Source organism: Vicia villosa, linkage group LG7 (genome assembly GCF_029867415.1).
Source record: "Vicia villosa cultivar HV-30 ecotype Madison, WI linkage group LG7, Vvil1.0, whole genome shotgun sequence".
Taxonomy (NCBI): domain Eukaryota; kingdom Viridiplantae; phylum Streptophyta; class Magnoliopsida; order Fabales; family Fabaceae; genus Vicia; species Vicia villosa.
This window is the reverse complement of record NC_081186.1, coordinates 77,652,892-77,675,648: the sequence shown is the minus strand read 5'-3', so window position 1 is coordinate 77,675,648 and position 22,757 is coordinate 77,652,892. Positions and strand designations below refer to the sequence as shown.

The 22,757-nt window shown below is 37.4% G+C and overlaps 1 long non-coding RNA gene across 1 annotated transcript; it reads left to right on the top strand.

The window, feature by feature from the left end:
• The first annotated feature begins 819 nt into the window (after nucleotides 1-819).
• On the top strand, nucleotides 820-3,209 carry LOC131617533 (uncharacterized). The gene is made up of 5 exons (XR_009288604.1): nucleotides 820-1,209; nucleotides 1,639-1,729; nucleotides 2,158-2,239; nucleotides 2,866-2,920; nucleotides 3,008-3,209. It is a non-coding gene; the product is annotated as an uncharacterized LOC131617533 (long non-coding RNA).
• The last annotated feature ends 19,548 nt before the right edge of the window (nucleotides 3,210-22,757 follow it).

Here is a 22,757-nt window from a genome sequence, read left to right as displayed (position 1 = left end):
AACCAACATTCATTTAACCCACATTTAACTCAAACTCAAACCTATTGCCTTAGTCTAACAATCACAAATGTTTTCCCCTTCCTCACACTTAAGGTTTCAGTTTAAGTCTTCTCAAATCTCGCCTAGCGATATCGCGTCTTCTTCTCATCTTCTTTTCCAAGTACATATCACCTCTTCTTCTCTAGTCTATTATATCTTTTACTTTTCCAAGTACATATTATTCTCTCTTCCAATTACAATTTTAATGCTCCTCTTAATCTCTAATCTCTCATCTCTTTTACTCTTTCTATTTCATTTTCTCTAATTCAGAAAGAATGACCTTTAGGGAGACATTCGAAAGCAATTGGAGTTAACGATGGTTGAAGAATCATACTTGCAGACTTGTTAACTTACCTAAGCAAAAAAGAGTATTTGAAAATAAGTGGATGCAAGTGGCGAGATCAAGATTTAAGGGTGACTTGAATTTGATCAAAGTTATTGATTAGAGACACTACGCCAAATTTGGCTTTTAGCAGCACAGCTACGAAAGCGCTTTTAGGAAAAAGCGCTGCTATAGATTTCGCTAAAAACAAAACTAAAAAACAAGGGAAAAAAGCGCTGGTATAGGTGATCCTACGAAAACGCTTTTGAAAAGCGCTGCTATAGGCTACCTTATGAAAGCGCTTTTATAAAAGCGTTGGTATAGGCTGGTTACAAAGGCGCTTTTGAAAAGCGCTCTCGTAGCTAATTTAAAATTAAAATTTTTAAAACAAAATTAATTAACTAACAGAATAAAAAAATAATAATAGAAAGAAGAATAAATAGGAAAAGGGACTAGGGTTTGTGTTGGTTAAAACACGTTCTTTTCTTTTCCTCCTCAACATAAGAACAACACCCTTCATCTTCAACAAAGCTGTGGTGGCTTCTCTCTTCCTCTGATTGTCTTCCTCTTCTTCTCCGATCAATCACCGGTGACTCAAACCCTTTTTCAATTCCGTTCTCTTTCTCTGACGTGAATCTCCGTTCGTCCTCTTCTTCTCTCTGATTCGAAGCTTTCTCCAATTTCGTGGAGATGATGTTGCTGGGTTTGAAAGCTGAACGCCGGTAATGAAACTGTTCGCGAGTTGAAATTGTTGTTGTGGTGTTGAACATTTGTGGTTGCTTCGTTTTTGTCCGTTGATACGATCTCCTTGTTCTATGAGCCATTCAATTTCCTCTGTTCAATCCCAGGTATAAATCTTTTTTCACAATGATTTCTTGTGTTTATTATTGAAGATAACCTTTCATTTTCCAATCTTTATAATAGAGATTTGTATTTATTTTGCTCTTAGATATAATTTGAGGTTTTGGGTTTTCTGATTTGAAATTTTGGGATTTAGGGTTTCTGTTTCTTCAAATCTGATGTTGCAAGTTGTTATTTTGGATTATATGGTTGCTATCTACTCCTATAATTTGATGTTGCCTAGTGTTTTAATTTGATTCTTTAAACGTGGATGTTAGAGCTGCTACAATTGGACTTATATGTTGTGAATACCGAGTTATTTTACCTTTTGAATGTGGATTGTGATTCATAACTTATTTTACCTTTTCTTTTTTAAAGTTTTTAAATATATTTTTGTGATAATGCGTTCAATTTTGTTGGCTTTAATTTTTCATTAGGTTTAAGCCCCATGGTGATAAAATTGGTATAAAGCTGTTGAAGATAGTTTTTAAGGATCGAAGCAAGTCAAAGAGGCCCTTTAGTTTTCCTGTAAGTTTCGATGCTAAGCGTTTTCAGGATCTGTAGAACTTGCTATGTCTCTGACAAGTATGTCTTGAACATATATCCTGGATATAGTTGCTTATGAAATAGAGAAAAGATAGTTAATATTTTATGGTAATGAAAAGTTTGGATACATACTTTCTTAAGAACTAATGTTTTTATTAAATTATTCTATTGAAAATTGACGTCTAGATAAATATATTTTGCGATTGGGAAGCCTTGTTTCTGTGCAAGCACACTTAGTAGATGTATATTGTAGAAAGAGTTTTTTATATGTTACAAAGTGTTCACCTTCATTATATTTTCAAATTATTTAATATCTTTTAGAAAGCACCACTTACACATACTGATAGGAAGAAGCTCTAAGAGGAAATTGTTAAAATGAAAGTAATGGTTTGATTTGTTTCTGATTGCAGTTGCCTGTTTTGATGATATTTTATATGTGAATTCAAGGAGAGGTTCAAGAAGGAAACTAAAAACAACAAACCTGTTATTGTGGTGAGTTTTGTGATTTATATAGTAAGAAGATAAGTGTGGTTTGGAAAAGATTGTATGGCTTTATATCAAACTATCTTTTTGTATAAATTTTATTGTAATTTAGTTATAACTTAATGCTAATGAAAAATCTAATGTGAAACTTGGTTAATTTGTATCTTCCATGCTAGGATGCAGAAGGATTGACACTTTTTTCGGCAATCGATCACTGTTGAGTTTAGTAGTTGATTGAACTATCATGGATAGTAAACCTAAACTAATCCTTTTCCTGTTCTTTATTCATATTATTCACTTTCTAATCTTTTTTTAATCCCCGGACCAAAATCAATGTTATTGAAATATGAATTTTTATTCATTTTCCTAAAATTTAAAATACTATAAGATGTGTTCATGCTTATTCATTTAGTTTACTTGGTTATAATTGAGTAGTGTGGATGTTTTGGTTCTGAAAGATGCTTTCAATATCCCATTTATCTTTCAATTTGTGAGATCCTAATCATAAGTAAGGACTATTTTTTATCGAAAGAGTGAAATCCTAATCATAAGTAAGGACTATTTTTTACATAGTTAAATTTATTTTGCCTTGATCATGTGATTTCTAACCACACATGCTCACCTGAGTTGTGCAGCTGAGTACAAGCTTCGTTGTGGAGGTTTCACAATTTCAGAGAATCAAAACCATTAGTAAGTACACAAAATAATCAATCCTGTTTCAAAGCTGTTTTATGCTAGCTGTTAATTTTCTAACCTCGAAAGTTTATTTTGGTCCAGGTCATCAATTGATTGAAACTCAAAAGTGGACAGTTTTACAACACTCACTTGATCGGAGCTCATAAGTGAACAACTTTACACCACATAAGAAATATTGAGTTTTCAATTATATCATCACATTTTTATATGTGTGGTATTTGCTGTGAGGCTAAGTAGAGAAAGGAAGGAAATGTCTCAAGTTGGATTTTGGGGAAATTTCTTAGGGAGCAAATATATATATATATATATATATATATATATATATATATATATATATATATATATATATATATATATATATATATATATATATATATATATATATATATATATATATATATATATATATATATATATATATATATATATATATATTTGTATTGTATTTTGTGTTTTGAGAATTTGATTGTAAACTTAGCTTCTAGAGCACTTATAAAATTAGTGATGTTTTATTTCCATTTTGATAATAAATATATGCAATACTAATTCATAAAATGTTTCATATTAAATGTATTTTTTTTAAAATTTTATTTGTTTGATATAATAAATGTATTTCTCAAAATATTAGTGAGAATTTGAGATATGTCAAAATATTAAAAAAAGCGCAACCTACGAAAGCGCTTCTGGAAAAAGCGCTGCTATAGAGGAGGCTACGAGAGCGCTTTTTCTGGGAAAAGCACTCTTATAGGGGGGGTCTACAAGAGCGCTTTTCTGGAAAAAGCGCTCTTATAGGGGGGGTCTACCAGAGCGCTTTCAAAAGCGCTTTTGTTACCTACGCCAGCGCTGGCTTTCACAGCGCTTTTAAAGCCCAAAATAAGCGCTTTCGTAGGCCTTCTGTGTTGTAGTGAGTTTCAACATGGTAGAGAGCAACAAAGTTGTTTATGGTTAAATTGACATCAAAATGGTTTCAAGTTAAGGCAGAGATTGTTGAATTATGCGTTGATGAAGAGAAAGAAAACATATATGTGTTTACGGTGATTTCCGGTAAACAACCGCTAGTCTTCCAAACTATAATAAATATGATTTGGTTACTCGCATGATCGACTAGATTGATCCTAGGACACATAGTCAAGAAGATTGTTATCAATGTTCATTCGAACCATATTCATGATTTGTCTTTTTCAATAAGCGTTGTTCGATTAAAGAACAAATAGTCTTGATAATCACTTTGTTATATATAAATGTGACTTCAACGAAAAGATAAGTAACATAACATATGAAATTAAAAGGACTATTAAAACGTAAAGAATCTTAAACTGCAGAAACGTTAAAGACTTTGAAAGTAAATAACATGAAAGTAATTCGAAAGTAAATGACATTAAAGTAAAGATACAGAAATGTAAATGGCAAGAAGTAAACGAAATGCAGTAATTCTGGAAGATATTTAAAAACAAAAGATAATACACATGCATTAAAGTGGTGGTGTCATACGTACATTTTCTCAGCGAACTCTTTCTCTTAACGCTTGATACTTGAGTAAATATGTGAGTGATTTGTACAAAATGAACACACAGAATCCTAACATTAAGACTCCTATTTATACTAGTTTCGACCTTAACGGTCCTACACTAATCTGCTGCCACGTTTCTCATAAGAACTTCTAGCGACGCCATCTGTTACTTGGACAGTTACGAAACCGTCTTCGAATTTCAAATCTTCCCGCCTGAGTCCGTCTTCGACGCGTGGCAGTGTATTAAAACACTACGAAAACACGCTAAGTAGTAATACTTAAATATATTTATAAATTTTGTCTAAGTCCCCGAAGACACATACTTTTCACTAGCTTTCAGTATTCATTATCTTCACAGCGAACTTAGAAATCTTTATTCTCGAAGCATGACCATCAGTAGCCATTCTTTTATTTTTAAGGGATGGCTATCAGTAACCATCTTTCCTTCGATTTTCTACTTCTTCGAAGGACAAATACTACAAAACGAAATCTTCAGCTAACAAATTGCCCCCAATAAATGCCTGTTTCGAGAGTCAACAGAAATAGGCGTTTCTTGTCATTATAAGATTTCGTTCTTTATTGATCTTTGAGAGTTCCAAGACTGCTGACTAACGTCATAATCATTGATGACCCTGTTTCCGAAACGTCTTGTCATTTTCAAAGATGTCTTCTCATAACTTACATTCCCACGTTTTAACCTTACTTCTTGATCATTACTCCTACATACTAGGAGTGAAGCTAACTTATTCGACCGCCGTTGGATTAAATCACCAGCCGCCACGTGTTCTTTGGATTTTACCCAAAAGATTTAAAAAGGGTTTCCGTTAAACCTTTAAATACTTGGTCTTGTATTTCTACACAACCTTTCATTCCTATTTCTTCATCTTCTTCAACAAAAAACCAAACATCTTTAATTTCTTCAAAATCTCGCTCTCTTAATCAGAAATTTCTCTATGGCTTCATCTTCAAATGTTCTTCAACCTGCTCTGAAGCTCCAATCAACAACACGGTCTAGGGAACAAGAGCACGTTCAAAACCCTAACACCGAAGAAATACGCGCTATTTACGCTTCCCAGGTAATCATTCCCTTTGAACTTTCTGGAAAATCTCTCGCTTTTATGGGTCCATTACCAGGTGAAAATATCCCATCTCTGAATAAATTCTTCCCTGCTTATTACAAGACTAGACCATTAGTTAGCAAAATTAGGATAGATGAAGATGGCTGTTCTCCCTCAGGAAAATCTGCTAACATGGAAGAAACTCCAACTGTAACTCCTTTAGCTTTAGCGAAAATTAGGTTAAACTATATGACCAACTCTGTAAAAGTGTTTAGGTCAATTCCTTTAGCCAAGGATCCTGATTTGTACTATGCCTGGTTAGAAAAAGTAGAGAAACAGAAAGAATCCTTCTGGAAATCGTTAGGAATATACGATTTGATTCAACTGTCAAAGACAGGTTTAGAATACAACCAACCCATGTTATTAGCAGCGGTTCACTTTTGGGATGCTTCTCACAACACTTTCCATCTCCCCTGTGGAATGGTTACCCCTACTCTTTTCGATGTGGCTGCGATTACAGGACTTCGACCAACTGGCGAAACCTTCGATCCCAACGAAATGGATAATGATACTATTGGTTTTAATGACTCACAAGTCACTTATACTGCATTCATCCAGAAGCATCATATTACCACCGAAACGGCAGTATCCGATGAAGAGCATATTGCTTTCCTAGCGCTATGGCTTTCACGATGTGCCTTCTGCTCAAGATCTATTCAAGTTGCAAAGAGGTACCTTTGCATGGCTAATCAGTTGCATGCTGGAAAAAAGCTCAACCTCAGCCAACTGCTTTTAGGGTCTCTTTATGAAAACCTCAGCGAAGCTGCAACCCTTACCAAGAATTTCAAATCTGGTAGTTTACTTTATGCTGGCCCTTTCTGGCTATTACAACTGTGGCTTAATGCTACATTCGAAACTCATCTTCCCTTTCGAGGAAACGTCAATGAGGAGGATAGCAAAATCAAAAATCGAACTATAGAAGGGACCAGGTTAGCTTACCTAACTCCAAAAGAAGAAATTGGAAAGCTTCGTGAACACTTCCTGGCGTATTCAATGATGTTTGCCCGGCGTAACCAGTTCGATCCTTCTATGGCCCCATTTGTACACAGAACAATAGGTCCCGAATGGTTTACTCGAGAATTCCCATCAACATCTCAGGATCAACACACTGAGTCTATGGAAATTTGGGAAGCCTTTCTGACTCCAAGGTTATTTTCCCATCGCCTTCGACCATCAAAAGGTCAATGTATTCTCATGTGCTATCAACCAAATTTGGTCTCGAGACAGTTTGGGTTGGTTCAAATAAAACCCAAGTGTTTATATGAGAAAAGGAACCATATGTGTTTCCATACCTTGTACTTGACTGAAGAAGAATGTAAAACAAAAATCAACAAATACGTTGGCACCGCCAATCTTTCTCCTGTCCCTTTCGAACCTGCTTTTTATTCTACACCAAACTTTCATCAATGGTGGACGGGTTATTATAGCTCCCAAATCTTTGATGCTGATAGCCTTGCTCAAGAACTAACTGCAGCTTTTACTGATGTGCAGGAGAATTTTCAAAAAGGTACTTCAACTCATATTAAAGAAATCCAAGCTTTTCAAAAATTCTTTGAAACTATCTACAGGCCTTATGATCTTAGTCGGACCGTTCGTGAGGCTGCAGTCATTTTGCGCGAAAAGTTTTCCGCCAAACTGGATAAGTTGAAATTGCCCTCGTATGTTCGACCAGAACTACGTTATGAAGTGGCTTTCAAACTTAATCCTCCAAAATTCCCTCCACTACCAAGTGCTGATTTTGGTGTGGCTCTAAGTCCTCCTTTCCCAGACTGGTTCGTGTGTGGGAATGCTCTCAAAATTCTTCGAGATTGTACCAAAAAACACGCTGAACGAGTGGTTCCGACTAAGCATACCTTGGATACTTTCAAAGGACATCTTCATATAGATCTTAAACATGTTCGTGTCCTGACCCCAATACCTGAAGGTTGTTAGAACAAGATTTGTTCTGATCAATTATCTTAGTTTTGATGATAACAATAATATGAATTTTGCTTAAGATTATATGGTACTCTAACCCATTGCAATTTCCTTTTCAGGAAATATATAAAGAGTACGCATAATTCAGCGCTCAGAAGCTTTGTCTCAAAGGGTTCAACATGCAACATCAGAACATGGTCTGGCAAGACATCAGAAGATGGTCAAAGCAGAATCAGAACATGGGTCTATGGAAGCATCAGAAGAACAAGAGAACAGAAGCACTGAAGTTCTGATGGTATCACGCTCAGAAGCACTTCAAGGTCAGAAGATCAGAAGATGCTATGCACCAAGCTGTTTGACTCTGATGATATTCAAACGTTGTATTCACAAACATCAGATCAGAAGGAAGTACAAGTGGCAAGCTACGCTGACTGACAAAAGGAACGTTAAAAGCTATTCTAGGCTACGTCAGTAGACACAGCGTGAACAAGGCTCGAGGTAGTTGACAAAAGCGTATAACATTAAATGCGATGCTGTACGGAACACGCAAAGCATTAAATGCACTCAACGGTCATCTTCTCCAACGCCTATAAATATGAAGTTCTGATGAGAAGCAATGTTAACGATTCTGCATCAAAACAATTCAAATTAACTTGCTGAAACTCTGTTCAAATCAAAGCTCAGAATCTTCATCTTCATCAAAGCTCACTACATTGCTGTTGTAATATATTAGTGAGATTAAGCTTAAACGTTAAAAGAAATATCACAGTTTGTGATTATCGCTTTTAAGAAACATTTTGTAAACTCTTAGAATTGATTACATTAAGTTGTAAGGAACTAGAGTGATCGTGTGGATCAGAATACTCTAGGAAAGTCTTAGGAGTGAACTAAGCAGTTGTAACTAGAGTGATCGTGTGGATCAGTAGACTCTAGAAAAGTCTTAGAGGGTATCTAAGCAGTTGTTCCTGGAGTGATCAGTGTGTGATCAGAAGACTCTGGAAGACTTAGTTGCTGACTAAGTGGAGAACCATTGTAATCCGTGCGATTAGTGGATTAAATCCTCAGTTGAGGTAAATCATCTCTGCGGGGGTGGACTGGAGTAGTTTAGTTAACAACGAACCAGGATAAAAATAACTGTGCAATTTATTTTTATCTGTCAAGTTTTTAAAGCTACACTTATTCAAACCCCCCCTTTCTAAGTGTTTTTCTATCCTTCAATTGGCATCAGAGCGCCGGTTCTAAGGTGCAAGCACTTAACCGTGTTTAGAAAAGATTCAGGAAGAGAAAAACGCTTCAGTAAAAGATGGCTGGTGAAATTCCAACAGATCCACCTACATCTACATCTGGCTCTGCTGAGCAATACAATGGTAACAATGGTTATACTAGACCGCCGGTATTTGATGGTGAAAACTTTGAATACTGGAAAGATAAACTGGAAAGTTACTTTCTTGGTCTAGATGGTGATCTATGGGATCTTCTGATGGATGGTTACAAACATCCAGTAAATTCCAGTGGCGTAAAGCTGACAAGGCAAGAAATGAATGATGATCAGAAAAAGCTTTTCAGGAATCATCATAAATGCAGAACTGTTTTGCTGAATGCTATCTCTCATGCTGAGTATGAGAAGATATCTAACAGGGAAACGGCCTATGACATATATGAGTCCTTGAAAATGACTCATGAAGGAAATGCTCAAGTCAAGGAGACTAAAGCTCTAGCTTTAATCCAGAAGTATGAAGCCTTCAAGATGGAGGATGATGAAGACATTGAAAAGATGTTTTCAAGATTTCAAACTCTTACTGCTGGATTGAGAGTTCTTGACAAGGGATACACCAAGGCTGATCACGTAAAGAAGATCATCAGAAGCTTACCCAGAAGATGGGGTCCTATGGTGACTGCATTCAAGATTGCAAAGAATCTGAATGAAGTTTCTCTGGAAGAGCTTATCAGTGCCTTGAGGAGTCATGAAATAGAGCTGGACGCAAATGAGCCTCAAAAGAAAGGTAAGTCTATTGCATTAAAATCAAATATCAAGAAATGCACTAACGCTTTTCAGGCTAGAGAAGAAGATCCTGAAGAATCAGAATCTGAAGAAGAAGATGAACTGTCCTTGATCTCCAGAAGGCTAAATCAACTCTGGAAGACCAAGCAAAGGAAGTTCAGAGGCTTCAGAAGTTCAAGGAAATTTGAACGTGGAGAATCTTCTGATGAAAGAAGATTTGACAAGAAGAAGGTCATGTGCTATGAATGCAATGAGCCTGGACACTTCAAGAATGAATGTCCAAATCTTCAGAAGGAAAATCCCAAGAAGAAGTTTCATAAGAAGAAAGGTCTTATGGCAACCTGGGATGAGTCAGAAGATGATTCAGACTCTGAAGATGAGCAGGCTAACTGTGCGCTGATGGCGACAGAAGATGACGGATCAGAATCTACATCAGAATCAGATTCTGAAGAGGTATTTTCTGAACTTACTAGAGATGAGTTAGTTTCCGGTCTAACTGAACTTCTGGAACTCAAGTCTCAGATGAGTCTCAAATACAAAAAGCTGAAAAAGCTATTTGAATTTGAAACAAAGAAGCTTGAGTTGGAAAATTCTGAATTAAAAGAAAAACTTTTAAAATTATCCAATAATGTTGGATCTCCTTCTGATTCAGAACAATCCACTCCTAGTCTAAACCATATTCTGAAAGAATATGATTTAAGTTTCAGGAAGTTCTTATCTAGAAGTATTGGCAGAAGTCAGCTAGCTTCTATGATATATGCTGTGTCTGGAAACAAAAGAGTTGGCATTGGTTTTGAGGGTGAAACCCCATACAAACTTGAACCTGTTGATGAAATGAAATTCACATACAAGCCATTGTATGATCAGTTCAAGTGTGGCCACTCCCATGATATTAGGCACACTTCACATGCTCAAAGTTTTCATATAACACACACCAAAAAGCATGTGACACAACCTAGGAAATATCATGAAACTCACATTAAGAATTATCATGCTGTTCCTCCTATTGCTTACAATGTTAAACCCAAGTTCAATCAGAACTTGAGAAAATCTAACAAGAAAGGACCCAAAAAGATGTGGGTACCTAAGGATAAGATTATTCCTATTGCAGATATCCTTGACTGCAAAAAGGAAAAAGCACAACATGTCATGGTACCTGGACTCTGGATGCTCACGACACATGACAGGAAGAAGGTCTATGTTCCAAGACCTGGTGCTTAAGTCTGGAGGAGAAGTCAAGTTTGGAGGAGATCAGAAGGGCAAGATAATTGGCTCTGGAACTATAAAGTCTGGTAACTCTCCTTCCATTTCTAATGTACTTCTTGTAAAAGGATTAACACATAACCTCTTATCTATCAGTCAATTGAGTGACAATGGTTATGATATAATCTTTAATCAAGAGTCTTGCAAGGCTGTAAATCAGAAGGATGGCTCAATCCTATTTACAGGCAAGAGGAAGAACAACATTTATAAGACAGATCTGCAAGATCTTATGAGTCAGAAGGTGACTTGTCTTATGTCTGTTTCTGAAGAGCAGTGGGTCTGGCACAGAAGATTAGGTCATGCTAGTTTGAGAAAGATCTCTCAGATTAACAAACTGAATCTGGTCAGAGGACTCCCTAATCTGAAATTCAAATCAGATGCTCTTTGTGAAGCATGTCAGAAGGGCAAGTTCTCCAAACCTGCATTCAAGTCCAAGAATGTTGTTTCTACCTCAAGGCCATTAGAACTCTTGCACATTGATCTGTTTGGCCCAGTCAAAACAGCATCTGTCAGAGGGAAGAAATATGGATTAGTCATCGTAGATGATTATAGCCGCTGGACATGGGTAAAATTCTTGAAACACAAGGATGAGACTCATTCAGTGTTCCTTGATTTCTGCATTCAGATTCAATCTGAAAAAGAGTGTAAAATCATAAAGGTCAGAAGTGATCATGGTGGTGAATTTGAGAACAGATCCTTTGAAGAATTCTTCAAAGAAAATGGTATTGCCCATGATTTCTCTTGTCCTAGAACTCCACAGCAAAATGGAGTTGTAGAACGAAAGAATAGGACTCTACAAGAAATGGCCAGAACCATGATCAATGAAACCAATATGGCTAAGCATTTCTGGGCAGAAGCAATAAACACTGCATGCTATATTCAGAATAGAATCTCTATCAGACCTATTCTTAATAAGACTCCTTATGAATTGTGGAAGAATAGAAAGCCCAACATTTCATATTTCCATCCTTTTGGATGTGTATGCTTTATTCTGAACACTAAAGATCATCTTGGTAAGTTTGATTCCAAAGCTCAAAAATGTTTCCTTCTTGGATATTCTGAACGCTCAAAAGGCTACAGAGTATACAATACTGAAACATTGATTGTAGAAGAATCAATCAATATCAGGTTTGATGATAAGCTTGGTTCTGAAAAACCAAAGCAGTTTGATAATTTTGCAGATTGTGACATTGATATATCAGAAGTTGTTGAGCCAAGAAGCAACGCATCAGAAGCAGAGCTTCTCAGAAGCAAAGAATCTGAAGATCAAGTATCAGCTTCTCTGGAGAATCTAAGCATATCTGAAGAACCATCTGTCAGAAGATCATCCAGACTCATCTCTGGTCATTCAGAAGATGTCATTCTTGGAAAGAAGGATGATCCAATCAGAACAAGAGCATTCCTTAAGAACAATGCAGATTGTCAATTAGGTCTTGTATCTTTGATCGAGCCAACTTCTGTTGATCATGCTCTAGAAGATCCAGACTGGATAATTGCCATGCAAGAAGAATTGAATCAGTTTACAAGGAATGATGTTTGGGATCTTGTTCCTAGACCAGATGGATTCAATATAATCGGTACAAAATGGGTCTTCAGAAACAAGCTCAGTGAGAAAGGTGAAGTGGTAAGGAACAAAGCCAGACTGGTGGCTCAGGGTTATAGTCAGCAAGAAGGGATTGACTATACAGAAACCTTTGCACCAGTGGCCAGGTTAGAATCTATTCGTCTATTAATTTCATTTGCCACTCAACATAACATCACTCTCTATCAGATGGATGTTAAGAGTGCCTTCTTAAATGGTTATATAGATGAAGAAGTTTATGTCCATCAACCTCCTGGTTTTGTAGACTCTATGTCTCCTAATCATGTTTTTAAACTAAAGAAATCATTGTATGGATTGAAACAGGCTCCCAGAGCTTGGTATGAACGCTTAAGTTCTTTCCTTCTGGATAATGGTTTCACTAGAGGAAAAGTGGACACTACTCTCTTTTGTAAAAACTTTAAAAGGGATATTTTAATTTGTCAAATATATGTAGATGATATTATTTTTGGAACATCTAATGCTACACTTGGAAAGGAGTTTGCTGAGTCTATGCAGGCTGAGTTTGAAATGAGCATGATGGGAGAACTCAAGTATTTCCTTGGAATACAAATAAATCAAACATCAGAAGGAACGTATGTTCACCAAACCAAGTATGTGAAGGAACTTCTGAAGAAGTTTAATCTTCTGGACTGCAAAGAAGCCAAAACTCCTATGCATCCAACATGCATCCTAGGTAAGGATGAGGTAAGTAAGAAGGTAGATCAGAAGTTATACAGAGGTATGATTGGATCTCTTCTACATCTGACTGCTTCTAGACCTGGCATTCTGTTCAGTGTTTGTTTGTGTGCTAGATTCCAATCAGATCCTAGAGAATCTCATTTAACTGCTGTTAAGAGAATTCTAAGGTATCTGAAAGGTACTACTAATGTTGGCTTAGTTTACAGAAAATCTAAAGAATACAACTTAGTAGGATTCTGCGATGCTGATTATGCTGGAGACAGAATTGAAAGAAAGAGTACTTCAGGAAGTTGCCAATTTCTTGGAAGTCATTTGATCTCTTGGTATAGCAAGAAGCAAGCAACTATTGCTCTATCAACAACAGAAGCAGAATATGTCGCTGCTGCTGGTTGTAGTACACAGATGCTCTGGATGAAGAGTCAGTTAGAAGATTATCAGATATTTGAGAGTAACATTCCTATATTCTGTGATAATACTTCTGCTATATGTTTATCTAAGAATCCTATTCTTCATTCAAAAGCTAAACATATTGAGATTAAACATCATTTCATAAGGGACTATGTTCAGAAGGGTGTTATATCTTTAAACTTTGTTGATACAGACCATCAATGGGCTGATATCTTTACAAAACCCCTGGCTGAAGATAGGTTTAAGTTCATTCTGAAGAACATCAGTATGGATTTATGCCCAGAGTGAGGAGATGAGAAGTTCTCATGTATGAGTATCTTCTGAAGTGAAAGTGGACTATTTTTTTTAATCAGAAGTTCTGATTGAAATCTTTTAGAAATTATGATTCGGTTATTACTAACGTTTCATTGTCTAAGTTGATTCAGAACCTCTTTTAAAGCAAAACAGCTGTAACGTTTTATCTCGGGATGGTAAACCTGTCGTTACTATTCATGGATAAGCGCGCGTGCAGTTGAAGGGACGCCGACCATAGGTAACTGTGCTAGTCACCTCATTTGTCTTTATTATTTCTCCTCACGTCACGTAACATTAAATGCTTTTCATCATTTACTCTCTTTCAGTTTTTCTTTATATTCTTCAAACATTTTTCCTTCCCTCTCATATTCACTCTATCCTTTTGCATTCATATCAAACCCTACCCGTTCATTATCTGCAAATCCATTATGAACTCCTCATCAAGCCCAGGAAACCATGAAAAAGATCAAAACAACAAAAGGAAAGCTGTTGAAACATCTCCCTCCAAACCCAAAAAGATAAAGATCACCTATGACCCTCTCAAGGTGAATCCATTCGAAGCAATGTTATCTGGAAACTATTCTAGACGTGTGTTTCATCCTCCTGGTGAAAGCCCTCCATCATCTCCATCTTCTTCCTCATCTTGTTTCCTTTTGGACTCAACTTCCTCTTCATCTAACCTTTCCTCTCCCTCAGCCCATTCCGAAGAAATCTCTTCATCTTCACCCGCTGAGAATGTTGTCTCTGATAAGGATTGTGGAAGATCTGCATCAGAACCAAGTCTCCCTGACCCCTCGCCTGGAAGCCCAAGAAGCAGTCAATGAGGCATTTCACTCATTCATGGCATGCTGGCACAGACTTTGTCTTAGCTAGGGTCTTAGGAGTTGGTCTTAGTAGTTTTACTTTCCTTGTTGCATCTGCTTGTTAAAACATCTTCATGTAATTTCTTTTTGATTATAAATGAAAAAGTCTCTTTGTTTTTTTTTACATTCCAGTGTTTTTATTTGTCGTTTTATTCATCTGAATCTTTGTGAAATATTCTTTTTGATGTTATGACAAAAAGGGGGAGAAAGATAAATGATAAATGATTTGATTAAATCTATCAGTTGCTGGGTAAAGCTCCCACACATTTTACTAACAAGAACTGCAAGTTCTATATGGTTTAAGTGTTTTGCAGGCATAAAGAAGTGAAGAGAATCTTCAAAGCAAACACAAGAAGCAAAACCATGGAAACTGAAGCAAGCTGAGTGCTGTCAAGCTTCAAAAATCAGAAGCAAGAAAGAAGAATGAATCAGAAGCACTGATAATAGAATTTGACCCATATTTGTCTATTTGCTATGACAAAATTCTATTTGCTCTGATACATTATTTTAGCCTATATGGCTCTGATACATATCATGTGTTCTAATATACATTTTATGTTCTGACTCGTTCATGCTGACTTTTGTCGTTTAGTTTTTGTTCTGTAACATTTCAGGATGTAGAGATGCTCAGATGATGCTCTGGTACATTCAACAATGTTCTGATACAAATCTAGCATGAAGTGATGTTGGTAGAAATTCAAAGCTCTGAAGCTATCCGAGGGAAGCAGAAATCAGAAGCTGCGAATGTTCTAAAGATCCAGAAAACTCAAGTTCTGAAGCTGTCCTAAATGGAAGCAGAAATCAGAAGCTGTGAATGTTCAGAAGATCAAAGAAATTCAAGTTCTGAAGCTGTCCTAGATGGAAGCAGAAGTCAGAAGCTGTGAATGTTCAGAAGATCAAAGAAATTCAAGTTCTGAAGCTCTCCTAGATGGAAGCAGGAATCAGAAGTTGTGAGTGTTCTAGGAATCTAAAGAAATTCTAGTTCTGAAGCTGTCCAATGGAAGCAGAAGTCAGAAGCTAGGAATTCTCTAAAGACAGAAACTTATATGATCGTCTCTACCGAAATAATCAGGGAAGTCTTTTATTAAAGTTCTTCGAGTATTTATTTCAGGGGGAGATTATTTATCTCAGGGGGAGATTGTTAATCTCAGGGGGAGACATATTCATATGCTTATGCTATAGCTGTGTAATTTGTCTTTTGCCGTCTGTTCTTTCTGATCGCAAATTCATATCATTTATATATGTTTTTGTCATCATCAAAAAGGGGGAGATTGTTAGAACAAGATTTGTTCTGATCAATTATCTTAGTTTTGATGATAACAATAATATGAATTTTGCTTAAGATTATATGGTACTCTAATCCATTGCAATTTCCTTTTCAGGAAATATATAAAGAGTACGCATAATTCAGCGCTCAGAAGCTTTGTCTCAAAGGGTTCAGCATGCAACATCGGAACATGGTCTGGCAAGACATCAGAAGATGGTCGAAGCAGAATCAGAACATGGGTCTATGGAAGCATCAGAAGAACAAGAGAACAGAAGCACTGAAGTTCTGATGGTATCACGCTCAGAAGCACTTCAAGGTCAGAAGATCAGAAGATGCTATGCACCAAGCTGTTTGACTCTGATGATATTCAAACGTTGTATTCATAAACATCAGATCAGAAGGAAGTACAAGTGGCAAGCTACGCTGACTGACAAAAGGAACGTTAAAAGCTATTCTAGGCTACGTCAGTAGACACAGCGTGAACAAGGCTCGAGGTAGTTGACAAAAGCGTATAACATTAAATGCGATGCTGTACGGAACACGCAAAGCATTAAATGCACTCAACGGTCATCTTCTCCAACGCCTATAAATATGAAGTTCTGATGAGAAGCAATGTTAACGATTCTGCATCAAAACAATTCAAATTAACTTGCTGAAACTCTGTTCAAATCAAAGCTCAGAATCTTCATCTTCATCAAAGCTCACTACATTGTTGTTGTAATATATTAGTGAGATTAAGCTTAAACGTTAAGAGAAATATCACAGTTTGTGATTATCGCTTTTAAGAAGCATTTTGTAAACTCTTAGAATTGATTACATTAAGTTGTAAGGAACTAGAGTGATCGTGTGGATCAGAATACTCTAGGAAAGTCTTAGGAGTGAACTAAGCAGTTGTAACTAGAGTGATCGTGTGGATCAGTAGACTCTAGAAAAGTCTTAGAGGGTATCTAAGCAGTTGTTCCTGGAGTGATCAGTGTGTGATCAGAAGACTCTGGAAGACTTAGTTGCTGACTAAGTGGAGAACCATTGTAATCCGTGCGATTAGTGGATTAAATCCTCAGTTGAGGTAAATCATCTCTGCGGGGATGGACTGGAGTAGTTTAGTTAACAACGAACCAGGATAAAAATAACTGTGCAATTTATTTTTATCTGTCAAGTTTTTAAAGCTACACTTATTCAAACCCCCCCTTTCTAAGTGTTTTTCTATCCTTCAAAGGTTTGGATTAAGACAATCTTTTCGACTGACTTTTCTTTTCTTTGCTGATATACTGATTTCAGTTTCAACTACAGCTGTTGCACGAAGGAGGAAGATCAAGGAAGCTTCTGCCCAAAAAGATTCTGGGACATCTAAGAGCAACAAACCAAGTGAAAGTGATTCCATCGTCACTGGCAAGAAGCCCACGGTACATACTCATCTCATATTCTTGATTTTGTACAATCTGTGAGTAGCATCCATCTTACTTATCGTCTATTTGCCAGAGCTCGAAACCCCCAACAGGTTCGAAGCGGAAAGCTTCCTCGACAGCTGCCTCAGATGGCGAAGATAAATCTCCTCCCCAAACTAGACAAGGACACAAGAAGAGACAAAAAGCTGTTACCCCTTCAAGAAAAGGGAAAAGGATAAGTCCCTCTAAAGCTGCTTCTCCTGGTGATAAGGCATCCTCTGAAGAGTCTCCTTTGAAAACTGCTAGTAATGCTTTCGTTGTGGAAAGTCATAATTCAAGTCCAGACAATATCCCAACCAAGGTATTTGGGTTCCACCCCACATATTATCTTGTGATTTTAACCAAATAATTGAACTGACATTTACCTTGTTATTGCTGGATGACGCTGGCACTGCCACTTCAGGTTTCAAGGACCATGGCTTTACCATTAATGTTGACAAACTTTACGGTAATTGTCAAACTTTAACATAGGTACCTCTCAGAACCAAACTCATGTTCTCTCGCTAGTCTTCGAAGATGTTAGGCCAATTGCTACCATATTGCCTAATGAACCAGTCGAAGAAAGTCACTCCACTGACGAATCCCCACCTACTCATAAAGACAAAAATTTGGAAGAAGATCATCCATTCTCAGGCAGCGACAATGTGAACCCCCAAACACATGACAGCGAAGATACTGCGTCGGAGCAAGATGCTATGGAAGAGATTTCTCAACCAGAAAAACAAGATCCTCAAGGGACTTCGACCCTTGATACAAAAACCATTCCTGAGACAACTTCGACGCTTTCCCCTGCGAAGCCTACTCCTTCGGAGCTGGAACAACTTAAGCAAACTGATCCTCTTAGTTTCTTAAAGGCTATCATGAATGCGAATACTTCTTCGCCTTCGGAACTTGATGTCTCTCCAGCTGTAATTGTAGCATCTAGTGATAAAGAAGATATTCCTAGCCTCCTCCGACAAATAAAAGAGAGATTCTTTGGGGTCAATCTTGTGGATGTTCTCAACCGGGAACCTATTAAGAGTCACAACTTAAATCAACTTCTAAAGAAGGTAGATTTGCTTCAAGTTTCCACAGAAGTTTCAGAGGTAATTGTTCTGCTAGGCTCTCTACTCGAGCAACTCCAGGCCAACATTCTTCGAAAGCAAAATGTCGAAAAAGAGCTATCCGAGATAATGGCCTCTCATGACTCTTCATGGAATTCTGCTGTGGATGCAACGAAGCAAGGTGAGGCCCTCAAGCTTAAACATTCAGAAAATCAGAAGGCCTTTGATGATTATGAGAAGAACATCAACTCTTGGAAACAAGAGATAAAGGCACTCGAGGACAAGATAAAAGAAGCTGAACGTTGTCAGGCAGCCATACAAAAATCTAACCAACAAGATTTGCTCGAAGTGGTGCAGTCGGGAATTAAACATTTCGAGACTGCACAGAAATTAGTGCCAGAGATCGAAAGATTGAAAAAACAACGGGCACTAATTGAGCTTCGTATGTCTTCGTGGGAGACTCAATACTTGAAGATCAAAACGGACCTCCCTGAGGATTTTAACTAGATGTTTTCAGTCCTGTTACTTGTTGCACCTTTGTTTTGTAATCGAAACTATTGTAGACCCATAATATTTGTATGCTTGACTCCCATTTATATCTATAATGTTTGCCAGCATTACTTTAGCGAATCTAAACATTTCTGCCAAAATATATCTTTAGATTTTCTATAGTGCTTTTATTTAATGCAACGTGTAGAACCTGAACATCTTTCGCAGCATCCTTGCCTCTAGACTTGACGTTTCCCCTTCTCTAGCCATAATCATTATTAAACAGTGACGTCACTTTCTCCAAAACGCCGGTTTAAGACGTGCGTGCATCAGTTTCATGATTACTTCTCAACTTCCAAGGGCGGGAAACGGCGGAAGCCATAACTTCTTTCTTTGGAAAACCAACCGCAGTCCAATCACTCATTAACAATTTAAAACCACCCTTCAGTATTCCCAGTCTATATAAAGGGTCTAATATTGCCTTTATTTCTTCATTCATGCGCTTTCTCTCCAAACCAAACACAGAAAAAGAAAACACACAACTTCTTTCTCAAAACACCTTTCTTACCTTGCAATGGCTGAAACTCTCTCCTTTTACAACATCAAAGCCCTCATCAAAGGTGAGTTCAGACTCTCTGAGGATGAACTTACTCGTAACTTCATCAATATCGAAACCCTTTTTGTCAACCAAGAACTAAACTTCTATTTTGAAGAAGTCCTGGAGGGTGCTATCTACCCCAACATGGTGGCAGAATTTTGGATGAATGCGTCTTTAAGCATAGATCCTGAAGGTAGGGCCACCATTGATTCAGCAATTCGACATGCCCACCTTAGCATCACTCCCACCACTATTGCCAACCTAATAAGATGCAATAATTCTGGGGCGACTTTTGATGACAACAGTTTCAGCATGACTACTCATCTCATGTTGAGAACTCTTATGGACAATGATCGCTTTAGCGCTAAAGTCATCAGGATCTGGCACCAGATGCTCGTGGGGAACTTCCAACCTCGGCGGATCGATGAAAACAACATCCTGGTTGAAGACTTGGAGTTTATCCTCTGTGGTCTTCGAGGGAGGAAAATTAACATTCCTTTAATGATCTTTAAAGGACTTGTTAAAGCTGTCTCCATCGGTGTTGACCGTCGAGAGAGTGTGACCTGTCTTCCATACGGGAGACTCCTCAGTTACATTTTCCTTAAGAAAGGTGTAGTGAGGAGGATGCGTGATTCTGGAGCCAGGGATATGTTCGAAGCTGAACCCTCGCCTGTGCTGTCCTTGGAAGGCTTAGACCAAAGGATCAACTAGCTAGTTTTTACCTTAGGTTTTTTCTTTTTTTTATGCCTTCTTTTTTTTTTTTTTTTGTAATCTCAGATCCTGTTCTTTGGATCTTTTTGTAATGCATATACTTCTATGCTTTAAATGAAAAATATTTTGGTGTCTCCTTAGACTCTTTTCCTTCCATTTAAAATTTATTCTGATCGCAAAGCCATTTTGATCAATGTGGCGTATATGTTTTGGCACATGCCTGACCATTTTGGCTTTTCGTAGTACCCTGCGTATCTACGTTTTTGCAATCTTTACTTCGTACATACTTGGTTTATATCTTTTCAAATATTTCCCGTTTACTCTTAAGATCCTACGATCTTCTGCTAATTCTTCAATTTCGTAAGCATTGTTCGAGAATACTTTCAAGATTCGAAAGGGTCCTTCCCAATGTGGGGACCATTTACCAAGTGCCTGATTCTTTCGATCTACAGGTAAAATGACTTTCCAGACTAAGTCATTATTAACAAAAGTTTTACCTTTCACCTTTTTATTATATGCTCTGGACACTCTTTCCTTTTGCCTTTTTATCATTTCCAGTGCTCGAAGTCTGTCTTCGTCCAAATCTACTAACTCATTCATCATTAACTCCCAGTATACGTTGGGAGGAATGTCTGCTTGTCTTTGTATTCTTACCGATTGCAAACATATCTCAATTGGGAGTACTGCATCATGTCCAAACGTCAACTGGAAAGGAGTTGTATTTGTAGCTTCTTTTGGAGATGTCCGACAAGCCCAGAGTGCTTGATCTAAAGTCTTATGTCAGTTCTTAGGTTTCTTTCCCACATGTTTCTTAATAAGGCCGATTATTATTTTGTTTGCTGCTTCAACCTGTCCATTTGCTTGAGCGTAGTAAGGTGTAGAAGTAAATAACTTGAAACCTATTTCTCTGGCAAAGTCTTGCATTTTTCGTCCAGTAAAGACTGATCCCTGATCAGTTGTTATACTTTCTGGGATTCCAAACCTATATATAATGTGTTTCTGAATAAACTCAATCACAGCCTCTTGATCCACATTTGCCAGTGGTATTGCTTCAACCTATTTTGTGAAATAGTCTATTCCTACCAAAATGTACCTTTGACCTTTAGATGACTTGGGGTGAATTTCTCCAATCAAATCTAATGCCCATCCCCTAAAAGGCCATGGTTTTACTATCGTACTTAATTCGTTTGCTGGAGCGTGTTGGATACCTGCATGTTCTTGGCACTCTTGGCACCCTTTCGCAAACTCTATGCAATCCTTTAACATCGAAGGCCAATACATCCCATAACGAAACAAGAGCCATTTCATTTTGTGCCCTGCTTGATGTGCACCACATGCCCCACTATGTACGTTCGACAGAGCCAAATATGCTTCTGCTTCACCCAAGCATTTCAACAATACCCCTTCAGGAGTTTTCTTGAACAATTCATTTCCCATCAGAAAATATGACAATGCTCTATACTTGATTTTCCTGTCTGTATCTGTCGAAGGGTTTTTTAGGTAGTTAATAATTGGACTCCTCCAATCTGAGTCTGCCAACGAGTCTATGTTTAGTACTTCGAATTGTTCCTTGTTGGCATAACCCAATTGTGAGTTCTCTAGATCACTTGGCGAAAGTTTAGTAAACATTGCTCTTCCTCTTACTTCAATCAATTCTTCCAACTTTTCTTTTGATACTTTATATCCTGAAGCTAATTGTGCCAAGTCGTTTGCTTCCTGGTTATTCACCCTTGATACGTGTTTTAATTCCACATATTCGAATTTCTTGAGTAGCCTATTTACGATGACAAAATACATGATCAAATTCTCTTTGATACACTTGTACTCCTTTGTCAATTGTTTGATGACCAATTCGGAGTCTCCTTTAATTTCGACTCTGGTTGCCCCCAATTCTAACAAAGCCTCAAGTCCAACAATTAATGCTTCGTATTCAGCTTCATTGTTGGAGCATAATGGACCTTCGATTTTAAACTTGAGCTTTGTTGGAATTCCATCAGGAGAAATTATCAACATTCCAACCCCAGTACCCTCTCTATGCGTTGAACCATCGAAGTATAACTTCCAAGGTTTTAAGTCCACATAATGCTGATGATTCTCAACTACCGCATGGTCGACAATGAAGTCTGACACAATCTGACCTTTCATTGCCTTGAGAGGCTGAAATATTAATGAATATTCAGTAAGGGCCAAAGCTCACTTGCCAATTCGACTATGTAGTATTGGCTTAGATAACATATGTTTAATAACATCACAATGAGATGAAACGTAAACATCAACTGGCTTTATATAATACTTAAGTTTGATACAGGAGAAATACAAACAAAGGCAGAGTTTTTCTATATCAGTATATCTAGTCTCTGCATCATTGAGTACTCTACTTAAGTAATAAATGGCTCTTTCGATGCCATTCTCATCTTCCTGGGCCAGCATGCTGCCTATTGTTTTATCTGACGCTGAAATGTATAGGCGCATGTGCTTCTTCCCATTTGGGGGAGACAGAATTGGTGGACAAGTCAAGTATTGCTTTATCTGATCGAAAGCTTCTTGATGTTCAGCACGCCATTCGAATTTTTCTTGCTTAAGCCGAAGTAGAGGGGAGAAAGCCTGCGTGCGTCCACTCAA